Below are 25,194 nucleotides of genomic sequence, written 5' to 3' on the forward strand. Positions count from 1 at the left end.
AATTTCCCAACAGTTGGAAAGACCAGTATTTCCTCATTGTACACAATGACAAATTCCCCCTTGGCATCATATACTTAAAAGACAAGGGAAGTTTCTACGTTTTACTTTAAAAAATATATAGGAAATGCAAAATCAAAGAACATAGCCCTGACAGAGTGAGCTTCCAACATACTTTCTTTGAGGTCAAATCATATTAAAGGAGACCAAGTCATTTTATAATCCACAGTAAAGATAAAATAGTCATGAAATTTTATTTGCTGGATAACATAAAATCAAAATGTATAATGCTCATAATATTAGAAATAAAATGGGAACTTACAGAAACAGGTTTCACTTGAGAGAGAGAAACACACCTCTTACTCTTGGACTAAAAATAAATTACAAAAAAAATTTAAGTAAAATACTAAGAGTACTCAAATATTAAAAGGAAAGTGACACATACATTGCATTGGAAGATTTTGTTATTCTCACCTAGAAATTAAGCATAACAAGCTCTTTAAGGCAAACATTGTATGAAATCAACTATCCAGGACCAGTTAAATAGCTCTCTTTGATAGTGCACTGCTTTGCCCTGTGCTCAAAGCAGTTTCAAGTCCAGCCCTCACTACATTGAAGGTAATGTCAATACTGTGACCTATTTCACTCACACTCTCCCTCTCTGTTTCTATCCCCCCAAAAATTGACTCTCTAAATTTAATATCGGATAAATACAAATAAAAACAAGAAATAATGAAAGTCCCTCTTAAATAATTTGGCATAAAGTACAATAGGATTTCACTTATTCCTTATTTTGAAACAAAAGTGAAAGCATGTCACTATAAACACATGGTAACATTGCCAAGGTTTTACTCCAAGGGAAATTTGTAACGGCTAGTTAATTTTTTTTTTTAAATAGGAGATAAAAAAACTATGCTAAAACAGTCTTATTTTTTAGACATTTTAGAAATGTTGTTATCTTTATTTATTTATTGGATAGAGATAGCCAGAAATTGAGAGGAAGGGTAGGTAAGTAGATAGATGATAGATAGATAGATAGATAGATAGATAGATAGATAGATAGATAGGGACAGACAGACACCTGCAGCCCTGCTTCACCACTTGTGAAGCTTTTCCCCTATGGGTGGGGACCAGGGGCTTGAACCTGTGTCCTTGTACATTGTAACATGTGTGCTCAACCAGGTGTGCCATAACCCAATCCCTAAGCCTAGTATTTGGGTCTGGAAAAGAGTTAAACTTAAGGTTTAAGGAATGAATAAATGTGTCTAAGTTGATGACTGTAGACACCATATATCCTAGTTCTCACACAGTACAGAGACTGGCTTTATTTCTCCCTACTCAGGATAGCCAAAACAAACAAATAACTTCAAAATAACCAAAGTGGATGTTCACACCTATGATAATATAGTAAATTGTTCTGGAGACTTAAAGGAAGAATTTATCTCTGAACATTATATTTTCCAAGGCAATAGGAAGTCTAAGGCAAGTGCTAGAGGCATTCAACCTCTTTGAAAGAGAATCAGGTGGTACAAAAGAGAGACACACATTAAGATGCATGCAGAAAGGCAAAGAGAGCCCCCTGGGGTAAGTTCAGAAAATAAGAAATCTCAAACTGTCATAGTGGAATTTTAAATTTGTATTGGAGTAATGATTTCAGGAGAAAATTCAGGAAAGACATACTCTTCCATACCAGATCTTCTTACTAGAGAACTTAGAGGATATTTCTATTTCTTTTTATAATGTGGCGTTGTCCTTTTAGTTTAGTATATTTTCACTCTGCTGTAATGTAAAGATCCTTTTAGAAGCTACTGAGTAGATGTGGCCTTCTCTTTCTGCCCCCGTGAGTCATGTATACTTTCATTCTGTGCTAGGTCATCCTCTCTTCTGTCTCTTCACTCACTACCATTTGATTGTTCATCTTCTACTAGTCTATACATTACAAGAGCATCTAACCATTTTCTTACTGTAAATACGTAAGATAATTACCAGTAGATATTATATTTGTTAAATGGTGCTCTATGAAGTCATGAGGAATTCTTCAGGAAATCAGTTAAGAGACAGCAGTGATCACTATTTTATCTTCTTGAGATTTTTTAGTTTTCCCTTGATTTTTCTCCATCATTATTCACTTTCCTTTCACACAGTGAATTGGTTTTAGTATTAGATGCCTCTGTATGTAAACTTAATGAGTATTGACTGAGGCCCACATTTGCTCAGCAGCCTTAGAGGAGTTATCTATAGAAGAAGACCATTGGATTTCTTCTGGAAGGGTTCACAAAGATGGGCTGAGTATTCTTTTAACAGACCGACTACTTGTTGCCTGTTGCAGAGTTGCTGGAAGGATTAGGGATGAGGATGAATGTAGAATGTTTCTTTGAGATTCTTGGGAGCTGAGATGACACAAACCTCATTACTACTTGATCTCAAATTCAGGGAAACCTGGACCTGACCCTTTTGCCAACCATCTTAGCTAGATCTCAAAGTAGCTTTAGAGCTGCTGCTGTCAGGATGTCCCTTGTTATTTCAATGCCTTGAAATTTAGTCTATATAGTCAGCAAAGAAGAGGAGGAAAGCCTCTGCACAGGAAGTTCCAGTTACTTCAGAGTAACTTCCCCTTACACCCCCCCCACCCCCCCCCGCCCCCACCAGGTCAGGTTGCTTGACTCTGTGTAAGGGGAACTCACCAACTTTTTTTTTTTTTTTTTGCAACCATCTTGTTCTTTAAAACTATACAACACAGAGAGCAAATATGCTTGTGGAATGGTCAGAAAAATCACTTGCTCTTTGAAGATCCCTAATGGGCATTATTGTAGTCCCCACTGAAATGTGTGATTGTTTTGAACTTTAATTAAAATAGACTGACCTGATGGAAAGCTAGGGAAGATTGAAGTTGGGCCAGGAAACCATGTCTTTTAGTTCTTTATATAGTGTTCTCATTGATATGGTACCTTTATTGTTTTATTTGGAAAATTGAAAAGAAGACGAGGAGCTGGGAGACATAGTGTGTACATTATTTTCCCTGCTTAAAAACAAAAACAAACAAACAAACAAAAAAAAACTTGGCTATAAATATTCACCATGATATAGCATGCCCTGAGTGAAAGAGAAAGCACCTTTGATTTCATGTCACAGCCAAGGGCAGAATTAAAAATAAAAATAGACAAATTGAAATAGCTTTTCTCTCTTGGGATTATGAAGAAGAGAAAGTCAGCTTAACACCCAAGTCATGAATTCTGGCTCAATGAAGATGACACATGAAGTTATAATTTTAAATCAGGAGGTCTTTTTTGGTAAACTACAAGTTCAACTCCTATCTCTGGAGAAAGATCTGCTCAAAGTCTTGGACAAATAATTCGGACTCTGTCTTTAAATTTATCTCCATATAAAGTGAATCAGACCTCACCACCTGACCTAGCTCTATTTCTTTTTGTTTGACAGCCTATATGCCTAACACTAACAACAAGGGTTATGTTCTAGCTTCTTTTATAGGTTTCAGGTTTTTTGTTTTTGTTTTTGTTTTCGTCTTTTCTGCCTCCAGGGTTATCACTGGGGCTCAGTGCCTGCACTACGAATCCACTGCTCCTGGAGGCCATTTTTTTCCATTTTGTGGCCGTTGCTATGTTGTCATTAATGTTATTGCTATAGTTGTTGTTGGACAGGACAGAGAGAAATGGTGCCTGCACTACAAATCCACTGCACCTGGAGGCCTTTTTTCCCATTTTGTTGCCATTGTTGTTATTGCTATTGTTGTTGGCTAGACAGAGGAAATTGAGAGAGGAGGGGAAGACAGAGGGGGAGAGAAAGACACCTGCAGACCTGCTTTACCACTTGTGAAGTGACCCCCCCCTTGTAAGTGGGGATCTGGGGCTCAAACTGGGATCTTTGCCCTGGTCCTTGTGCCTCACTCCTTGCACTTAACCTACTGCGCTACTACCCACCCCTCCACCTCTCCCTACATCCTGACTCCAGTTCTCTTAATCCTAGGGTGTGAGTATGAAAGAGACCTTAGCTGGTCAGTGTATTGCTACTGCATATTCAGGTGTGGGATGACTTAGGAAGGCCAGTTACTTGTTAGGCTAAAACAGAGTGAGTCTCCCAAGTAAGATTAAGTGAAGAGAAACTTGAAGAAATTAGTCATGCATAGAAGGAAATGAATGGCACACTCAAATTTCTTATGTAGAGAGTTTAATGAAGCTCGCTACCCACAATCAAGTTATAAGGAAATCAGGAGGATGCTGCAGTCTCCAGAGCGCAGGTTAGGGAAGCTTTATTCTCCCTAAGCCATGAAGGGAGAATAGGAGCAGCATTGGCAGGAGAGAATGCACAGGAGAGGACTCTGTGACTGGAGTGCTGGCAGGAAGTAACCAAAACTATCTGGAGGAAACCCTGGACCCGTCCAGCTGATCACATTCATAGAAATACCAGGCCAGTGAATTTCTGGATATACTCCAGATAGGGCAACTAGCCAAGACAAGGATAGGAGGGAGGGAACAAGGGTGCACTTGGATGTACAGCCAAAGGTGGAGGTCAGGGAGGTGGCTCAGTGGGTAAAGTGAATGAATGCCTTAGTGCATGAGGCCGTGGACTTGATCCTCAACATCATGTGATCGCACCAAGAACAGAGATAGGGGGAACTGCATGGGTGATAGAGTAAGACTGGGGTGTGTTTATGTGTATATTTATATTTAGAGATCTGCAGAAGTCCTGCAACTAAGGGCCCAAATAGGGAAGCTGCTTGCTTCCCACATCATCTCACCAATCAGTCATAGCACCCACTACTATGAGTGGAAAGAGATAGGAGCCCTTCCCTTTCCAGTTCTGTCCAGTAGAGTTGATGAGGAATAACAAGGGCTAACCACAGCACCAGGCTACCTCTTATGGGGTAAGATACTGCTTCCCAATAGAGAGCTTGCTCTCTGGAAATGGCTCAAACCATTACCTATATCAGCTGCCTCAGAGTCAGGAAAACACAGAAGCACATTCTGTAGAACCACAGATATCGCACTCCCCTGGTTGAGCTAAGAGAATCACAGCAGCTCATGAAACCCCATCTGGTGATGGTGCACATACCAGAAAACATGGTGAGCTCTTCCATCATTTGGTTTTAGAGGAGGCTGTTTTCAAATGGAAGCAATCTGTCTTTCTCATGTCGGGAAAGAGGGTTATTAACTACGGGGAAACTGTCTCCAACAGTAGGTCAATTAATTACTGCATTTTAAAGCTGCTTCTTGAAAAACAGCAATTAATTTCACTGCATTTATGGGTATTTCATCTCCAAACTGTATTAATTTGAAATCACTATTATTCTGGACAGATAAGGAAACTTGATTATTTCTGAGAACTGTGCAATATCATACTCTTTTTTTTTTCTTCTTTAGTAAATGCAAGGACAGAATTGGGTTTTAACTATCACTGGCACTTTGTTTTGCTGTTAGAAATAGACTTAAAAAGACAGAAAATGGGAAGAGTTCATGCTGAAAGGAGAGTTGATAAATACTCAAAAAGACTATTCAAATGCATCAAATCAGAATGCTAACTTATGAGAAAGGAAGGTAGAATTCAACCACAACATAGGGTTCTTCTTACTTAATAGTTTCTGCCCTTGCTTGATTGAATGGGTATGGACTTCCAACAGCTTTTTTTTTTTTTCTGGGTGAGAAAATTTAAAATGGACTATTTTCACCTGTTTCTTAGTCTTTTCCCTCAGCTTCTGCTGTGCTGCCTTTGACAAAGTTAAACCCTACTGCCCTCCTATTTGGTTTCTCAGAAAGCTACACAGAACTTGACTGGCCTTTGTCCAAAGGGCAGTGTGCAAGAATTTTTCATTGTCATATATTATCTGATGGTGGGAATTTGCAGAATATGAGTTTAGAGACTAAACATAACTTGGGCATTTTGTGGTGACCTTGCCAAAGTTTCTCAAGGAAGTCTGATATTTAAATAACTCTTATAGGCACAGACCAGGTTTCTCAACCTCAGCACTCCGAACGTTTTGAAATGCATCATTCTTTGTCCTGAGAGGTTGTCTAGTACACTGTATAATATTTAAAAGCACCCCTGGTTGATACCTACTAGGTGCCTGTAGCAGCTCTCTCCTTTAAGTTGTGATCATAAATGGCTCCAGACATGGCTAGATGTCCCCAGGGGCAAAGTCATTCCTAATCAAGAATCCCTGGTATAAACACAACTATTTATGACTCTAGAGACAGAGACAGAAAGACGAATGACTAATTATAAATATCCATGGATATAGGTGTATATAGTTCATTGTTCAGTGAAGGTTTCAGCTTTTGAAAATATTTTGTCTGTCTGTATATGTGTTTGTATATTTCCATAGATCTATAAATATAAATGTTTATATAGATATAAATTTTCACATATCTGTATGGATATATGGAAATTTATTATGGATTCTGACTCATGCAGTTATGGAGGACAGGAGGTCCCAGGGTCTGATACCTGTAAGCTAAAAGCCACAGGTATAATTCAGTCTAAGTCTGAAGGCCTAAAAACCAGGAGCATCAGCATCCAAGGGTAGAAGATAAATGTCCTAGAAAATAGAGACAGTTTACCCTTCCTCTCCCCTTTTACTCCACCCAAGACCTTGAAAGATTGGCTGATGCCCACCTTCTTCTGGAGGGAAGATTTTCTTTAGAGACAGAAAGGCAGAGAGAGGAGTGAAAGAGATCTGATGCTTCCTTCAATGAGGTGGGGGGCTGGGCTCGAATCTGGGTCACACACATGGTAAAGCAGCTATTTCACCAGCCCTGGAGGGAAAAGCTTCTTTACTTGGTCTACTGATCAAATACCAACTGTGTTTGGAAATTTCTTAACACACACACTTAGAGAAAGACTAAATGTGTTTTTCATACATTCCCTAGATGAGGCATAAATGGTCACATTTAATTAACTGCCACACCTTGTGTGACATATTTTAAAAATTAGCTAAATTTCAGTCCATCTTTACTTTAAAAAAATGTCTGGACTACTTCCTTCTTCATTGACAGATTCTACCAGCATTGACCGTTTATGGTTTTGGTGATGACCAGATGAACAGCTGCTTGCAAAGTGCTTTCCAGTGAGTTCAATAAGCAGTGAGTGCTCCAGGAAAATGCCTTCCCCTCCACACACAGGTGCACTTAGTACTGTATGGATAGACTGACAGGAGCTAGAGGAGACATTCCTTTCACTGACAAGCATTTCTACCCTCTTTGCTCTGTGTCTGACGCATGAACCTGTTTATTGTTTCACTTAAAATTTCTCTTTTTAAAAAAGTATGAGAACAGCATACCAACCATCCTCACTGCAGAATTTCAAATTCTACATATAAATACCAAATCTCCTTTGATTTATATTTGACCTGAAAGACACCCCATTCCAGATGTAACCAGTGATGGTAGGTGTGTTTTTCTTAAGATCTCTGTTCGTGTTTCTATTACTTACTGTATGCAATCTTGCATGTATTTCCTTTGAATGTAGGGATCTAGTACTTCTCACTGTAGATACTGTTGGCACATACAGAGTTGGCTCATTTGTTTTTATTGCTATTGGCATTTCACCCAACGGGGCTGTTAATTGTTTTAAAGTTAGGGCTGTCATGAGCAAACTTACATCTCATCATATGTTTAGCCACAGTAGATATTAGGAAGTGAAGTTGTTAAGATTAAAAGAGTATTACTGTATTTTACTGTTGACTATAAGCCATTAATCTCCCCAATAAATGCATTTTTAAAAAAGCATTCACATTTTTTATTTTAATGGAAAATTCCGGGTTGCCCAGCAAAATGGCCAAACCATTTTTTGTTAATTGTAGCATTCAGTAGCACTAAATCTATTTTTTTGCTAATCTGATAAGAAAACAAGCAGGCAAGCTGATCTCCTGTTTTAATTTGCAATGATTACTGTGAAGATGAGTTTACTTTGTTTATGTGTGTGGGCCTTTTTTTTTTTCTTTTGAGACTTGCTTCTTCCTTTCTTTTTTTTTTAAATAATTTATTTCTTTATTGGGGAGTTAATGCTTTACATTCAACAGTAAATACAATAGTTTGAACATGCATAACATTCCCCAGATTCCCATTTAACAATACAACCCCCACTATTTCATTCATCATTTTTCATGGACCTGTATTCTCCCCACCCACCCACCCACCCCAGAGTCTTTTACTTTGGTGTAATACTCCAATTCCATTTCAGGTTCGACTTGTGTTTTCTTTTCTGGTCTTGTTTTTCAACTTCTGCCTGATAGTGAGATCATCCCATATTCATCCTTCTGTTTCTGACTTATTTCACTCAACATGATTTTTTCAAGGTCCATCCAAGATCGGCTGAAAATGGTGAAGTCACCATTTTTTACAGCTGAGTAGTATTCCATTGTGTATACATACCACAACTTGCTCAGCCACTCATCTGTTGTTGGACACCTGGGTTGCTTCCAGGTTTTGGCTATTACAAATTGTGCTGCCAAGAACATATGTGTACACAGATCTTTTTGGATGGATGTGTTGGGTTCCTTAGGATATATCCCCAGGAGGGGAATTGCAGGGTCATAGGGTAGGTCCATTTCTAGCCTTCTGAGAGTTCTCCAGACTGTTCTCCACAGAGGTTGGACCAATTTACAAATGCTGGAGAGGGTGTGGGGTCAAAGGAACCCTCCTGCACTGCTGGTGGGAATGTAAATTGGCTTCTTCCTTTCTTGTGGCTGCATCTATAGTAGGTTATTTGTCTTTTTCTTATGGATCTGTATATGTTATGCATATTAATTCTTTGCCAGTTACACAAGAAGACACTTTAAGCATTTCAAAGGGGTGTCTAGTTAAAAAGCTTATGTCTGAGATAACAACTGAGCTTTTTTTCTAGCTCTGGTATGGTCTCACTTCCTTGTCCTAGCGGCCCCCATTAGAGATCTATAGAAACTACAGTTTCTGTGACATTTTCAGTCTGATGAAGGTGATCATCACTTCTGATCTACAGCCTCCAGGCAGTGACCACCTTCCTACCTCTGAGGTCAGAGGGCCTGACTATCTTCTGCTCAAAACAAGTACAGAAATGCCCTTTGTATGCTTTTCTTCCTCAGAGTAGCATTCCCAAGTGTGCAATACAAAACACCTTCCACAGGATATTAATGAATCTTGTGGTCAAATCAGATCCAGGACATAGTTTACAAAACTTGATTGAACCAATTTAAATGTTTTCCCTTGTGGCAGGCCATCTCTCCTCTCAGAGCTTTTGCTGTGCCATCCTGCAGGGTGACCCTTCAAAAGGGGGTGAGTTAGCAGCATTTCCCAAAGTGCTTTTGACAAGACAGGTCTTTTTCCCCTGGAGCCTCTCTCAAGACCACTGTAGCATGGAGAATACTTGAGGGCATTTTGTTGTGTTGCATGCAGCAAGGATGCAGTGTGACAGCTGTCACAAATGACAGCTCTTTCTAAATGTTTTATTTTACTTGTGGACCATTTTGTGCCCTCTTTCCCCTGTGTTGTATGTGTGCTCCACTAACAGGGCATTGCATGTGGTAGGAGTTCCACGGCAGCTGCTGAGTGATGGCTACTGTCAGTAGCAATGCACCATATTGGGAAGGTGCCTGTATGGAAAGTACTGTCTGCAAGTTTATAGGCCTAGTTTGGATGATACATATGTCACTGCAGAGTCTGCTCAGCCTTCCTGGGTTTGCCCAGCCTGTAGTGGAAATTCTAATAACTAATTTCCAGGGGCTTTGAGGAAAGCAGAATAAAATGTTGGTGTACCAGCATAGAGCTTGTTCAAATGACTTCAAACAAAAGCATGTCTAAGTCTTAGCATGGTACAAAGTGCCTTGGGAAACCCCCAACCATTTCTTTTTTTTTTTCCCAACTAGATGGAAACTAATGTGGAAATACTTTCTGAGAGGGAATGCTATATCCTACATCTTCTCTCATGGTTCTTCTTGTGGTTGTTCTATTCATTTCCTGATCTTGTGGTGACACCCCAAGTTCTCTTCTTCACTCTTGCTGTCACTTTACCTTCCTGGAATAGTGACCAATTATGTTTTACAGTTTTACAGAATCAGTCCCTTTATGCCCCCTCCAGAGACCTCCCTATTTTAATTGGTGGACAATAGCATCTCCAAGAACTGAGACTCAGCTCCATAGGCCCCTCAAAGAGCTTCAGAACTTGCACACCCTTTCTTTGTTTCTCAAGAACTAGGGGAGATAGCTACTCCTGCTATTGGGTTATGATGTTATGTGGGTCTCTTCTGACCCTTTCAACTACTGAAACTCCAAGTAAATTATTTTTAACTTTATTCCTAGTAAACAATTTGTATAACACATCCCCTGTTCAAGATACTGTCAATAGATGGAGTCCTGCCATCTGACTATAGCTTCACTGAGAAACAAAAGAAGGAAAGGATGTAATAGAAGGATGGGGAAGGATGGGGCTGGATGTGGTACACCTGGTTGAATGCACATGTTACAATGCACAAGGACCTGGATTCAAACCCCCAGCTTCTGCCTGCAGGGGAAAGCTTTTCAAATGGTCAAGTGGTGCTGCAGGTATCTCTCTGAATTTCTTCTTCTCTATCACCCCCTTCCCTCTTTATATCTGGATGTCTCTATTCAGTAAATAAATAAAGATAAGAAAATGTTTAATTGAAAAAATAAAGAAGCATAGGAGTCTCCAGTCTTCTCCAACCACATCTTTTGTTCTTCCCTAGAATTGTCAGCTGCCATAGCCCAGAGCTTGACTGACTTGCACCCTGCCTGCCTTCTATGGAAATTTGAGTACTCTGTGTGTATTGTTTCCCCCAAATACAATAATTATAGATTAGCTGGCCAATCAGGCTGTTGTGTCTCTTGTTTTCTCAGGGGGTTAGCTACTCGAATGGAAAGTCTCCCGTAAGTCATTAAAGTGTTCTGGTGATGTTGATTACTGTTATAATGATTATGGCATTGTTGGATTAGGTTATAGACATTCACACTGCCTCTTTCATGGGAAACCTTTAATAAAACACTTACATGGTTCTGGAAGATACTAAGCCCCTGAGCTTAGTGTTTGGGGGCTGCTTGCTTCAGGAGCTCAAATAAAGACTGAAGTCTTTTCTGGAGTTGGGCTCAGGGGTTTGTCCTCAGAAACCAACATTTTTCTTGGCTTTAATTTTTTTTTTCCATTTTGGTAGCCTGAAGAATTCATGGAACATCCCTGCTCTTGGGACCCCCTACCACAAACTAGGGGTGATAATAATGATGGTGGTGAGGGCAACAACAAGGCCTCTTCATAGATTGCTGACAAGGTGATAAGACTTTATCTTGGGGAAAATACAGTTGATTTTTTCTTTTATAACCATTTCCAGGCATAATGTTAAGTTAATTCTGAAGCTCAGCTTCTTGCCCTAACCTCATCTTCTAAGCTTAGTTCTCCCAGTAGGTAGCCAGAATGACAAAGAAGAGGATAGACTTTATCTTTGTGTCAGTATGACCAAAACTAGTGTCTGCCCTCTTGGTAGAGATTTTGTAAGTGCTCACTAAATGAATAACTCTCTTGTCAGGCCCTAGCAATCAAGAGTTGAGACTGAACCCACAGTGCAGCACTACTCACACTGAACAAGAGATAGATTCTCCAAGGTCCTCTTTTTTTTTTTTCTTTTCTTATCTGTAATCAAGGATAATAATAAGTGCCCATCTTACCATAGTGACTCCTCACTGAGGTCCCTGGGAAGCTTAGTAAATAAGATACCTGTTCCTCCAGAGCAGGCTTGTTCCTGGAGATGTTGAATCTGTTAAGTGTGGAGTGGAAAGACTGGGGGAGTTATGTGGGTGCGCTGAGGATCCAACTCTGAAAAACATTGCATCACAAGGTTATTGTGAGGTCTTGATACAGCTGCATACGGAATGGGTCTGCTTGGTGTTCCTTCAACTCTAGGACCACCACATACACCCCTGTAGTACACTGGGGAATCCTCTTTTGTGGATTACCTGCTGTATTTTATATCAAGGCATTTGGATTTGAACTCCAGCCCTGCCTAATAGTAACTGTAAGAGACTAGAGAATCTGTGTAGCTTTTCTAGATGAGCATCTTTTTTTCCCCTCTCCCCAATTTTTATTTTACATACTCTTTTTAGGAGCACCCCATGGGATGGTATGTGAGAAAAGTATTTGTAAACCATAAATTGTCTTTCAAAGCATACATTTTTTTAATTTATTTTTTTGTTTGTTTGTTTGTTTAATTTATCGGGTTATTTGAGAGTGAGTCCCTAAATAGTTGTGTTTGAAAGCAAGGGATGTTGTGTTTTCAAATAACTGTTTGTAAGGTGAACTGAAATTTTGTTAGCTCAGGGGCGCACTTGTAACCCCACAACATTGATGCTGAAAAGGAATATAATTACCAATGTCTAGCCTGAACCCTTAGGGAGAAACTGTATAACCTGAGACTAGAGAGAGTGTGACACACGTGAATCCCTAGAGTGGCTGGAGCAAGAGGAACCCTGGCCTGTGATGCTATCCATTGTCTATCAGTCAGATGCTGCCTCTCCTTTCTCTGCTCAGCTTCTGTTGGGTCTGCAGCCTTGGTCCTCACACTTAGCAATCTGTCTACTCATCACTCTCCATAATGTGGGAAGATGCCACACCTTCCCTGGCACCACTTCCATGTTTCTCACTATGATGAGAAAAGGCCATGCTTCCAGATCCTCGTAACTGTCTTTGCTTCAGAAAGATCACGATGAGGATAATCATTGTATTTTTGAGTCAGTCACACAAGATCAAATCTGCGCTATGAGTTTCTGTCCCTGACACATCCTCACAGCCTCTGACCTTCTCTCTTCCTTACCCAAAGATGAGCTCCTCTCTGAATTGCTGTGGAACATAAATGGGGATAAGTCATGGGAGAAATAGGTATTTATTAAGCACCTACTATATGTAGGGCCTTTGGTTGTGTTACCCCCACAGGTGTGGCCATGCTGTTGGGTTACTGCTGTTGTTGCCTCATGAGAGCCAAGTATCAGGAATGCAGGGATGTGGGAACCTTTCCCTTACTGGGTGTCCTCAGCTCCTGGAACATAATATACAGCCAAGAGTTCTTCCTTTGGAGGGGAGTGGATTCTATCAGAAATGAGAATACCAGTAATCCTTCAGCCCACCAGGTGCCCAGACTTGACTATTTCATGCTCAGACTTGTGGGTGCCCACTTCCCGTTTCAGGGACAGATTTGTCACTGTGTGATTGTACACTGGTGGGGGCCTGTGTGTATAGGAGTGGCTCCTGTCTCCCTTGGTTCTTCTCTTCTTCCCCCACTATCTCTGACTTAACACTCACCTCATTAAAATGCAATCCTATGCTTCATCAACATTATGGGAGAAAGTAGTTAGATAAAATAAGGGGGAAAGTGACTGTTTGCAAGGACTGTTTTCCGCCTCATCGAGAGGCTAAATGTGCAAGTGGTAGCCATGTCACCCTAGGTACCAGTGGTCCTCTGAGTGTGGAGTGTTTATTTTTTTCCTCTTCATTCTCTTATATGATCCATGATCTTTACATTTTGCCCACAGTCATGAAAGCTAATGGCATAATTTCCAGCCGACAGTGGTTTGCAATTCCTAATATAAATATATCTTCTAATTCCCAAGCTAGAATTGTAAGGCTTTTCTACAATGACACTGGAGCAAAATATCAAGATTGCTCACACCTTTAAAGAAAGCAGCAGCAAAAGGTTGTGGAACACCTTTTAAGTAACACCACAGCAAGGCTCTCTGGAATACAGGCGGGGTGCCTGCCTGAGTCTCCCTGTCACCTCAGATCACCCATAGACTCAACCTCTAAACTGCCAGTGCCTTTGGCAGGAATTGAGTAGAGAGAGAAAGCAAGAGAGAAGGGGGGAGGAGACAGGGGAAAGAGGAGTCTCTTTGAAAAGTAACTTCTGCACAGTTTTGATCATTGTCACTATCCAAACATGCCACTGTCTTTGTGGTTTGGAGTGGAAATGATAAAGCAGGATGTGTGTGTGTGTGTTTCAGATACGAACAGTAGGACTGGTACTTGAAGGCATTCTCCTCCCTGTTTCAGGGGTCTCGTTCATTTTGGCTCTTTCTTCAAGACAAAATTCACAGTTCAGAGACCTGATGGGTACATACTTCACTTCTTCTTCTAGCCCTAGGTTGATGAAGGCCATTTTTTTTTGTGGCCCTATTCCCCCAATTCTTAATAACATTTTCTTTTCTCTAGCTTATTATGTTCAAGAATACAGTATATAGTACACATGATATTCAAAGCCTGTTAATCAAATGTCTTTATTACCAGTGTGACTTCAGATCAACAACAGGCTGTTAGGTTTGAGGGGGGTAGGAGTAGGTAGGATAATGGTCATGCAAAGAGATTCTCATGTCTGAGGCTCCAAAATCCCAGATTCAATACCCCCATACCACCATAATACAAAGCTGAGCAGTGCTATGGTAAAAATACAAATAGAAATAGTAGTTAGGTTTGAGGGGAATGAAAAGTTACACATGGATTTTTGAATGTACAGCAGGTGGCATCTGTAACCCCCATGTTTCCAAGTGTCAGCTGTAATTGTCTCAAGGAAGACTGATTGGTGTGTCCATATCACATTTTCACAAGTGGATCACTTATTGTTGATGGGATAGTGGGATATTGTGTATCAGAGACAGGAACCCCACTGCCTCCCATCCTGTGTCATGCTCACCTTGGGGTAGACAGTGTGAGTACTGGTTCTCTCACTACCTCCTAAAATGGGACAGAGATTGTTATCCAACAAAACCAAACTACTAGCAGTGTCCAGGATATAGCTTACCTGGTAGAGTGTAAGCCTTACTGCTCTTGAGGCCTTGGGTTCATATCCTGGCACCTGAAACTTCATGGAAGTGCCACACACAGCACTGGAGATGGGAAAAACCTCCATGGATTGTGCAACAAGGCTACAATGAGACTTTCTTCCCCACCTTTAAGAAATAGAGAATATTTTTAAAAAATGGGCTGGGGAGTTCACTCAGCAGTGGTATCACATATATGCCAGGCTTTGGGTTCATTCCCTAATGCCACATAGAAAACAAAAATAGACTGCTGGCACCAGCAAACAGAAAGGCTCCCTGGGCAATCAAAACTGATAGCTATCCACTACAAAGCTAACCCCTGCTTAATCCATGAGTTAGTCAACAAGCAAATCAATAGCAGTGGGGTTTTGTGAAAAGAGCCTCAGACTGGGAATAGAGCAAACTGAGTTAAAGCCCCACTGTAAACTTGACCCTGTATTAACGTGGGAGACTTTAGATGTATAGACTTTTGCCTCTCTGGCTCTGCTGTCCTGAGCTGTAGACATTTTTGGTTGAATTAAAAGATCTCCAAGTCTCTTTCAAATGCACATGTCTATTATCTCATGCTGCTGCTCATTAAGAAAGAATTGTCAGTTAATTGAAACAGGACTATTTTGGTGACTCTGGAGAAAACCATATAGGTACCTATAGGTTAACTAGAAGAGGGTAATGATAGACTTTCCCTGACTTAGTAGAAGAGTAATTCTGAAAAATGAAAAGTAAGTAAGACTAGCTGCCTTCTTTTGGGACAGTGCTCTATTGTCTTCAGGGAAAAGACTGGCTGGCCCATCAGAAGGGATGGGTTGGAGCTGTAGCAACAGGGACAGCAAACATTTGTAGCCACTCCTAGGTCTGAATACAATGTATGGAGTAGTGCACGTTGTGCTGCATTGAGTAAGGAATAAAATGGGACTCAGCAAAGAGAAGCAACCTGACCTTGACACCTCACCAGGAGTAGAGTCAGAGAGTCTTTGGGCTCCACTCCTCCAACACATGGAGGGTCTGAGTGGTGTGCATCAAACACCCTATGTCAGGTGTACATCAAGCCCCTTACCTTACCCTTAGCTCATAAGGGTAAAGTAAGAGAACACAGGAAGGTAGGGTCACCCACACTCACTGCCTAGTTGAGACAGATTGTTCATACTCTGGCCTCTTCTTGATCCTTTCTCCCCACCTTTCAACCTCTCAGCATGCCCCACCCAGAGTTCAGTGGCTCAGGAGAACTCACTGTCTCTGGATTTCATGGAACTGACCTCATAGGCAGCTGTTCATGGCCAGGCCAAGCAGGAGGGCTGAGCCTTTTCCTATTGCTGTGCTGATCCCTCTCTGTTTGTCTCTCTGCTGCCATCGCTAACTCCTGTTCTTTCAGCTTCTTTCTATAAGGACTCAGATTCAAGACCCTGGTCCCACCTACTAGGGGAAAGCTTTGTGAATGGTGAAGCAATACTGCAGGTGTCTCTCTGTCTCTCTCCCTATCTACCTACCCCTTACCTCTTGATTTCTGGCTGTCTCTATCCAATAAACAAATAAAGATAATTTAAAAAGTATCAGATTACAGGATATAGTTCCACACTGTAGTCATCAGCAAATTCTGTTTCTCCCTCACCAACACCGCCCCCCCCCCACTATATTCTATCAAAGTCTGAGATCCAGTTTGGTCACTGTTGTTGTTGTGTTGTTATGTTTGGTTTTGCATGCTTTTAAAATTATCTATACAAGGCAAACCATCTAGTAGTTGTTTTTCAATTCCTTACTTAGTTCACTAAGCACCTCCAGTTCATATGCTGTGTGGTTCCATTTGTCTGCAATTAAAGGATAGGAAAATCTAACTCTGTGGAGACTGATGTTGCATTAATGGCTGCCTGTACTAACTGTGTTCCTGTGGTGTCAAGCTACGTTGAAGGGTGTGTTAAATCTGCCTGGTAAAGAAAGATGAGGGTAGGACATCTTTTGGGGAAAGTTTGGTAATTATTCCGGCAGATGAAGCAGCCACAATGAAGGTATAGAGTACAAGAAAAACATTTCTCCCAGGGAACTGGTTGGTGGTGCACCCAGTAGGGTGCAGGTACTATAGTGTGCAAAGACCCAGGTTCAAGCCTCTCATCCCCACCTGCAGGGGTGGAAAGTTTCATGAGAAGCGAAGCAGTGCTGCAGATTTCTCTCTTTCCTCTCTCCTTCTCTCCCTCTTTCCCTCTTTCTCTCTCTCTATCTCTCCCTCACTGCTCAATTTCTGTACCTCTATCCAAAATAAATAAATTAATTTTAAAACAGCATTACACAATCTCAACCTGACTTCCCTGGGCAGATGACCTCACAAATGTGTCCTGGGACCTCACCTCCCCAGAACCCTCCTAGGGAAGGATAGAAACAGGCTGGGGATATAGATCGACTTGTGAATGCTCAGGTCCAGTGGAGAAGCAATTACAGAAGCCAGACTGCCCATAAGAATAAGAAACTTTCCAGTGAAGGTGATGGGATATGAACTCTGTTTGTGGGAATAGTGTGGAATTATACCCATCTTAGCCTATAATATTGATAATCATTATTAAATCAATAATAATAAATTCCTCCCCTCCACTTTGTTTCCCAGGAGCATTTCCCTTCATCCTTGAAAGTCCTTCCTCTAAGTTCCTCTAACCCCTTTCCCACTCCTCTAGGGAGAGAGTACCTGACAGTGAGCCTGGTGCCTTCTTGGACAGGATTTCTCTCCAACACCCTGGAACCTGCCACCGGCTCTGAAATACAGCCAGCTGTCACTTAGCATGGTTAAGTTCTGATGTTTGGATGAATGGATAGGTAGATGGGTAGTTTTGTTTGTTTGTTTTTTGTTGTTGTCACTTGGGGCTCTACCTCCTTGGGCTGAATTTTTCAGAGATAAAGACAGAGAGATGGAAAACCATGACACCATAGTTTCTTCCAGTGCAGTAAGGGACAGGCTCGAACCTGGCTCATGTGCATATCAAACAGGTGCACCCTCCAGGGGAGCTATTTTGCCAGCCCATGATTTACAAATAATTTTAATTAAATTAACAAAACCATTTAAGTGTGTGGTCCGGGAGGTGGCGCAGTGATAAAGCTTTGGACTCTCAAGCATGAGGTCCTGAGTTCGATCCCCGGCAGCACATGTGCCAGAGTGATGTCTGGTTCTTTCTCTCTCCTCCTATCTTCTCATTAATAAATAAATAAAATCTTTAAAAAAAACATTTAAGTGAAGGCTTTCCAATTTTGATCTGAACCCCAGGACTGCCAAAGCCCACTCCATTTATGCAACTTCCCTACAAAAAGCAACATTGCTTTCCAGGGTGCTGGGAATTTTGTAAAGGCTGATCCATCATTATCCAGGCCGCCAAGAAGTCCTTTTTCTCTAAGAAATCAAACTACCCCCTCTCTGTGTTGGGTGCATTTATTCATGTTTCCTGCAAGCTGAGGGAGGCCCAGCTTTTAAAAAGTAATCAATTCCAATTGATTGGCAAAATCCAAAATCCAGCTGGCCTCCTCTCAGCCAGTGTTGGATGGTAAAGTTCATTAAAAGCAGGCCTCTGGCACACCGACACCCCTCAGTGCTATGGTAATAAGGGCTTCATTATGCCAAGAAGCAGGATCTGCCCTAAAGAGTCCCTGGCATGCATTCATGGGGACTGGCCCATCTGCAGTAGCATTTTTTGTAAATGAGTAATTTGATCATGATGAAAATCCACCAAGGAGCCTCTGAGCCTGGTGGATGAAGGCCTTGGAGAAAGCTCTATGGATCCAGTGTGAACTTTTTGCCTACAGAGGTGTGGGGACCCATGCCAGTGCTGCTCCTCCTTCCTGCTCTGCCCCCCCCCCCCAACCCCCTGGCAGAGAAATTTCTCTTGCTGCCATCATCAGGTTTGGCTCCAACAAGCAGAGGCACTGCTTTGAGCTCTGTGTCCCCTCTATAGCAGGTGGGGTAGAGGGGTCCAAATGTGCCCCATATTCAGTGATATGCTTTCAGAGGCTCAAGAAATGGTACTCAGAAGGCATAATGATTGACATGATTGTAGGATAAGAGGGGTACAGATCCACACAATTCCCATCACTAGAGTTCTGTATCCCATCCCCTCCATTAGAAGGCTTCCTATTCTCAATCCCTCTGGGAGCTTGGACCCAGTAACATTATGGATTGCATAAAGTGAGAGGTTTGACCTCTGTAATTGCTTCTTTGCTATTGGCAGGTCAATCCATAGTCTCAGCCTATCTCTATCTTTCCCTTCTTCTTCTTCTAGCGTTTGCCCTTCTTCCATAGCCAGTCAACAGCATCAGGTTGAGCCTGATGTAAAGTTTCGAGACCTCCTTTGAATCTGGAGAGGTGGCAGTCGTTGACTATGTGGGTCATAGTCTGCCTCAGGGGCAGTTCGGGTCGTCTCTGGCTCCCCAGTGATGGAACATAGCGGCGCACCGGCCATGGCCTGTTCGATAGCAATTGAGGAGGGCCCAATCATAACGTGCTAGGTCAAAGCCAGGTTGACGCTTGCAGGGGTCTGTGATGAGGTGTTTGTTCTTTACCTCAGATGACTGCCAACTCTGTTTCCAAGAGTCTGGAACAGAGAAGTTCAGTGTAGGCGTAGGGGACCAGATTGGGTGACGAGACGTCAAGCGTTGGACAGGGTGGGCGAAGATATCCGCGTATATTGGCAGGTCCGGTCATGGTAGACGTGGGAAATGAACTTAGATGATGCCGCATCCCGACGAATATCTGGCGGGGCGATGTTGCTAAGAACTGGCAGCCATGGAATAGGGGTGGAACGGATGGTTCCAGAAATTATCCTCATGGAGGAATATAATTTGGAATCGACCAAGTGGACATGGGGGCTACGGAACCATACTGGGGCACAGTATTCTGCAGTGAAATAGCATAATGCCAGAGATGAGGATAGTAGTGTGGAAGCGCTCGCGCCCCATGAGGAGCTGGCCAGTCTTGCAATGATGTTATTCCTCGCGCCCACCTTTGCTGCAGTTTTTATGAGATGTTCATGAAATGACAGGGTGCCATCAACAGTAACGCCAAGATAGACTGGCTGGGCTTCATGCCGGATTCTTGTATCGTCAAGCTGCACATTAAGCTCATGCGAGGCCGAGGCATGGTGTAGATGGAAAACAGATGATACCGTTTTTGCAGTGCTAGGGATTAGTCGCCATTTTTTACAGTAATCAGATATCAGAGACATGTCTTTCGTGAGTGTTTCCTCGAGGATGTCGAACTTGGATGCCTGAGTTGCACAGCAGATGTCATCGGCGTAGATGAACTTCCTTGAAGAAGTTTCTGGAAGAAGTTTCTTTCCCTAATGAGGCAGGGCTCTAGAGAGGTGAGGATCCAGGGTACATTGGCGAGGTTATCTGCCCAGGGAAGTCAGGTTGGCTTCCAGGTAGCATTTGCAACTTGGTGGCTGTGCAGGTGGGGAGCTGGGGGCTCAAACAGGGATCCTTAAGCTGGTCCTTATGTTTCATGCCATGTGCGCTTAACCCACTGAGCTACTGCCCGCCCCCCTGATGGACATTTCTTAACCCCTGAATGTTCTCCAGGTAGATATGGCCTCTCAGCATCCCCTCTGCTTCTGCTTCCTACTTCCTGCTTACTAGTGAGAGCTGGTACTCCCTGATGCATATCAGGCATCTGTACTTCTGTTTCTATGAGTTGCCACTTCAAATCCTTAGAGCATTCACCTATTTGTAGACTTCTTACCTGTTCTCAGTATAACTCTTTTATTACATCATTATTATTTCCTCTTTTAACTTTTTGGAAAATATTGTGCCCAACTTTTTAAAAATATATATTTTATTTATTTATTCCCTTTTGTTGCTCTTTTTGTTTTATTGTTGTAGTTATTATTATTGTTGTTGTTTTTGTTGGATAGGACAGAGAGAAATGGAGAGAGGAGGGGGAAGACAGAGAGGGAAAGAAAGATAGACACCTGCGAACCTGCTTCACCACTTGTGAAGTGACTCTCCTGGAGGTGGGGAGCCGGGGTTTGAACTGGGATCCTTACGCCGGTCCTTGTGCTTTGTGCCACTTGCACTTAACTCACTGCGCTACAGCCCGACTCCCTGTACCCAACTTTTTACTCTAGTGTTTTGCTTTCTTTTCACAGTTCTTGTGTGATAGATCCCAATACTCTAAATATATTTCTTTGTATTTTCATTTAATTATTTGATTTTTTTCACTTATTTTTTATTCTTTGTTTATTTTTATTACTGGATAAAGACAGAGAGAAATTGAGAGGAGAAGGGAAGAGAGAGAGAGGAGAGAGAGAGACTTGCAGCCCTGCTTCACCACTTGTGAAGCTTTCCTCCTGCAGGTGGGGACCAGGGTCTTGAACCTGCATCCTGGTACACTGTAATGTGTGTGCTTAACCAGATGCACCACTGCCTCCCCCCTTTTCTTTTCATTTATTCAGTGTTTAACACTTTAGTAATTCTGGCACTAATTTTTATGAGTGATACAAGGGAGTTGGTGGCAGTCTCAGATGAATGGTTCTCACACCATGTATTGGTCTGCCCAACATTTCTCAGTTGAATTGAAATGCTTCATTTTCAGGGAGCATGTTCTGTAAAATGTGTTTCATGTATAGATATCTGAGTGTATATTTCACACATGATCTGTTTATAGATATGAATTCCATATATAGGAATACTCTTATGTGGGAATCTGGGGAGAGAATAGAGGAAGCCCTATGGTTCTGATATCATTTTGAGATCTCGTCCTTGGTTGACAACAACATGGTTGTCATGTTGTCTTTGCTCAGCCCATCTCATTTAGCACATATTTAGCTAATGTGTGTCTTGTGACTGAACATAAAGAGCTACATTCTTGCCTTCCAGGAACTCTCATGACCTAGTGTGTGGCTAGAAGCTGGATTTGTCTTATTGATACCTAAAATCCTGGATTGGATCCTGGAACAGAAAAAAAAATTCTATGATCAGAAAGAAGTGATGATACCCGATACTGTAGTTTAGTTAATAGTATTGTGCCAATGTTAATTTCTTGGTATTAACAAGTTTACCATGTTGTAGAACATATAAACGTTGGGGAAATCTGGATGTCAGGTACTCTGGAACTCTCCATATTACCTTTACAAGTTCTCACTAAATCTAAAATTAATAAGAAATAAAATGCTTATTGATACATTTGTAATGAAAAGTTAAAGATTCAGTGACTCAGCTGTCAAAAATAAGTATGTCATGAGGACAGGAGACTTTGTTAAGTGTGTGACTCTATTTTGAGGTTTGGTCCTTGTTTTTCTCATCCATACAAAGGGAAGAGGACATGAGAGAGATCCCCAAGTCCCTTCTGTATTGGCAGAGAGAATATTTTTTTTTATATTCAATTCTCAAGGATCTGAAAATTTCACACTCCACAGAGGCCTAATAAGTTCTACTTTTCACCAGGCATAAGTTATCAACTTCTAAGGCTGAGTGAACAAGAAGCTCGGGTCAAAAGGAAATGATTTGAATCACAGGTCAATAACCTGACCACTTAATGGCTTTTCATCATGCCACTGAGTTTCATAGACTCAGCTTTTCTCATCTGTAAAATGGGGACTAAAAAACTCCTGCCCCCCAAGCGCTGTCATGATAAGTAACATGGTGATGTAGATGGGAAACTTAGCTCTTAGTATAGCATGTGTTGTCAGTAGTCAGTGAATACAGTTCCTTCCTCTCCTTCTCCTTGCAAGATTTTTGACTCTTATTCAGATTAACACAGCCAAGAAGGAACCATGGTTGAAATCTCATTTAGAGTTCCTCACTGTCAAATCACTCAGTGGGTACTTCTCTTTCCAGGTGTTGGGGATAATCAAGCAGACGAAATGCTTTCTCAGTAATGAAAAATGTGATTTTTTTCCCCCCAGGCTGGTATTGCATGGGAAGGACATCTGAGTAGAAAAGAATTTTTAGTAAGCTCACTGTCACAAATCGGATAACAGGAAATAAATAAGACTCAGTGCAACGGCAATGTCAAATTTTGAAAAGCAGGCATGCAGTCTTGGTAGAGTTTTGAATATCAGCCCCACTCTGGGAGCAAAGCAAAGAGATGAAATAAAGGAACCTTGTCAGGGCACCTGATCCCCTCATCACTCCCACACTCTCCCTGCAAAGGGTGCCTCATGGAGCTGTGCTGTGTGATGCCTCCAGGGGGCGCCAAGCTGTACCTGGACCACAGTTGGGTGCCACAGTCACCCTCTGAGACTAAATTACTTGATCCATTGAGATTTAACATTCTCTGTAAAATGGGGCAGGATTAAATGAGTCAATAGGACCTGTAGGATCTACTGCAGTTCTTTTTTTATTTTCATAAACTCTTCATTAAAATTCAGTACAAAGATGGCCTGGGGACACAGCATAATGGTTATGCGAATAGACTTTCTTGTCTGAAACACCATTCCCAGGTTCAGTCCCCAGCACCAACATAAACCAGAGCTGAACAGTGCTCTAGTTTTAAAAAAAAAAAGTTCCTAGGGTAATCAATAGCTTAAAGTCCACCTTTCCTGCCACTACTAAGAGTATCTGAAAAATTGGGCATATTAAGTAAGGAGTGGGATGCATCCATGCCTAGCATGCTACTATTATTTTTTAAAGCTTGCAAACAAACAGGGCTAGATAGTATACCACCAACTCGGATAATGTATCTACATATGGTGTGTATATGTATTCGTACCACTTATGGGCAGCAATCTGGCAATGGAGGAATGCAGAGTGCACTGCAAAGATCAGGCCAGGATGGAATAAGAGATAAATAACAGTGCCTCTGAGACCCAATGCTCGGTCCAGAGGAAATAACTTTTATGATTTTGCTTTATGTCTTGCATATGCTTAATGTATATTTTATTAAGTGTTAAACATGACACTATTTAAAGAAACTTAAGATAATCATTCTGGAAGCCAATCTATATAAGAGGTTTATGGAATGGAAAAAAAAAATCCAAAGCAAGTATGAATCACCAGATGTAGTGACAGCAGCAAAGGACATGGCAACAGCATGCAACATTAAGCTTCCATACCTGTTCTGGTTCTGTTCAACCTCTGCAGGTGTGGCTTTCTACTTGTCCTTCTTGGGCACATGGGCCATTGTAGGGAATACCTCCCTTCTGCTTCACCCCCCTCCTCTGTACCCTTTGCATGGGCTTCATGCTGCATTCTTTTCCCTTTCCAGCCTGCTCCCTGTATCTCTTGCCATTTTCCACCCAATAATAAGCATCACAATCTGCCCTCTGACAGTCTTTCTACACATGAAACTCCTGTGCAACCCCTCAGATAATTGCTCCTTCCTCCCTCTCCCCACCTCTTTCTTTCTACATATCTTCCTAGTTCCCTATCAGAGAGCACTGTTTTTGCTCTGGCTTATGATGGTACAGAAAATCAAACCTGGACTTTGGAACCTCAGGCATGAAAGTCTTCTTGTATAACCATTACACTCTCTCCCCTTCCTTCTTGTTACTATTCTAATCATCTTGTTGCCTTTATAATAGTCCTCCAGATTAGGAATTCAATAAATAGTCATTGTCTTTTCCCCTCCCTTCATATCCTGCTTCTGTTTCTCCAACCCCCAAAGAGGGACATGAATGCCTATTTCAGACAAGGCATTGTGACAGCCCTAGAGGAAAGTCATTGTGGTCTCTCCCTGCATGGGGACTGGAACAGAGAAGGCAGTCCAGAGCCAGGTTCCTCCCCCAGACTACTACCTACTTCCTTGCATGAACTGCCCACATTCTACTGAGAGGCTTCAGGATACCTACCTATCAAGTGAGGCATCTATTTCTGCTTGTCTGTGGGGCTCAGAGACAGTATTGGGAGGGAGAACACTTGAACCTATGGGAAGCCTTTCTCCAAAAGTTCTAGCAAAGGAGTGTAATAGTCCATCAAGTGCAGCAGCCTCTGTCTCTACCATGAGGCCCTGACAGTTATGGACACACTGGACTCTGGACTCAATGACATCCGTTCTTTATAGCTCCTCCAGGACCCAGTTACATTATTTATTTATTTATTTATTTATTTTGCCTCCAGGATTATCACTGGGGCTCGGTGCCTGCACTAAAAATCCACTGTTCCTGGAAGTTATGTTTTTTCCCTTTCATTGCCCTTGTTGTTGCTTGTTGTAGTTGTTATTGTTGTCATAGCTGTTGTTGTTGGATAGGACAGAGAGAAAATGAGAGAGATGGGGAAGACAGAGAGGAGGAGAGAAAGATAGACACCTGCAGACCTGCTTCACCACTTGTGAAGTGACCCCCCCCCCTGCAGGTAAGGAGGAGCCTGGGGGCGAGGCTCAAACGGGGATCCTTATGTGCTTGTCCTTGAGCTTTGCGCCATGTGTGCTTAACCCGCTGCGCTACCGCCCACCTCTCCGTCCCACCCCACCCCCAGTCACATTCATTGATCTTCCCTTCTG

At 41.9% G+C, this 25,194-nt stretch overlaps 1 long non-coding RNA gene across 2 annotated transcripts; it reads right to left on the bottom strand.

Annotated features, from left to right (window-relative positions):
• Positions 1 to 317: 317 nt before the first annotated feature.
• LOC132536982 (uncharacterized) lies at positions 318 to 23,960 on the bottom strand. 2 transcript variants are annotated; one of them, XR_009548498.1, is made up of 3 exons: positions 23,810 to 23,960; positions 14,774 to 14,921; positions 318 to 367 (listed from the first exon to the last, which is right to left on the bottom strand). It is a non-coding gene; the product is annotated as an uncharacterized LOC132536982 (long non-coding RNA). The 2 variants fall into 2 exon arrangements; XR_009548499.1 differs by lacking the exon at positions 318 to 367 and adding an exon at positions 12,902 to 13,052.
• Positions 23,961 to 25,194: the final 1,234 nt, after the last annotated feature.

Source organism: Erinaceus europaeus, chromosome 2 (genome assembly GCF_950295315.1).
Source record: "Erinaceus europaeus chromosome 2, mEriEur2.1, whole genome shotgun sequence".
NCBI classification, from domain to species: Eukaryota; Metazoa; Chordata; class Mammalia; order Eulipotyphla; family Erinaceidae; genus Erinaceus; species Erinaceus europaeus.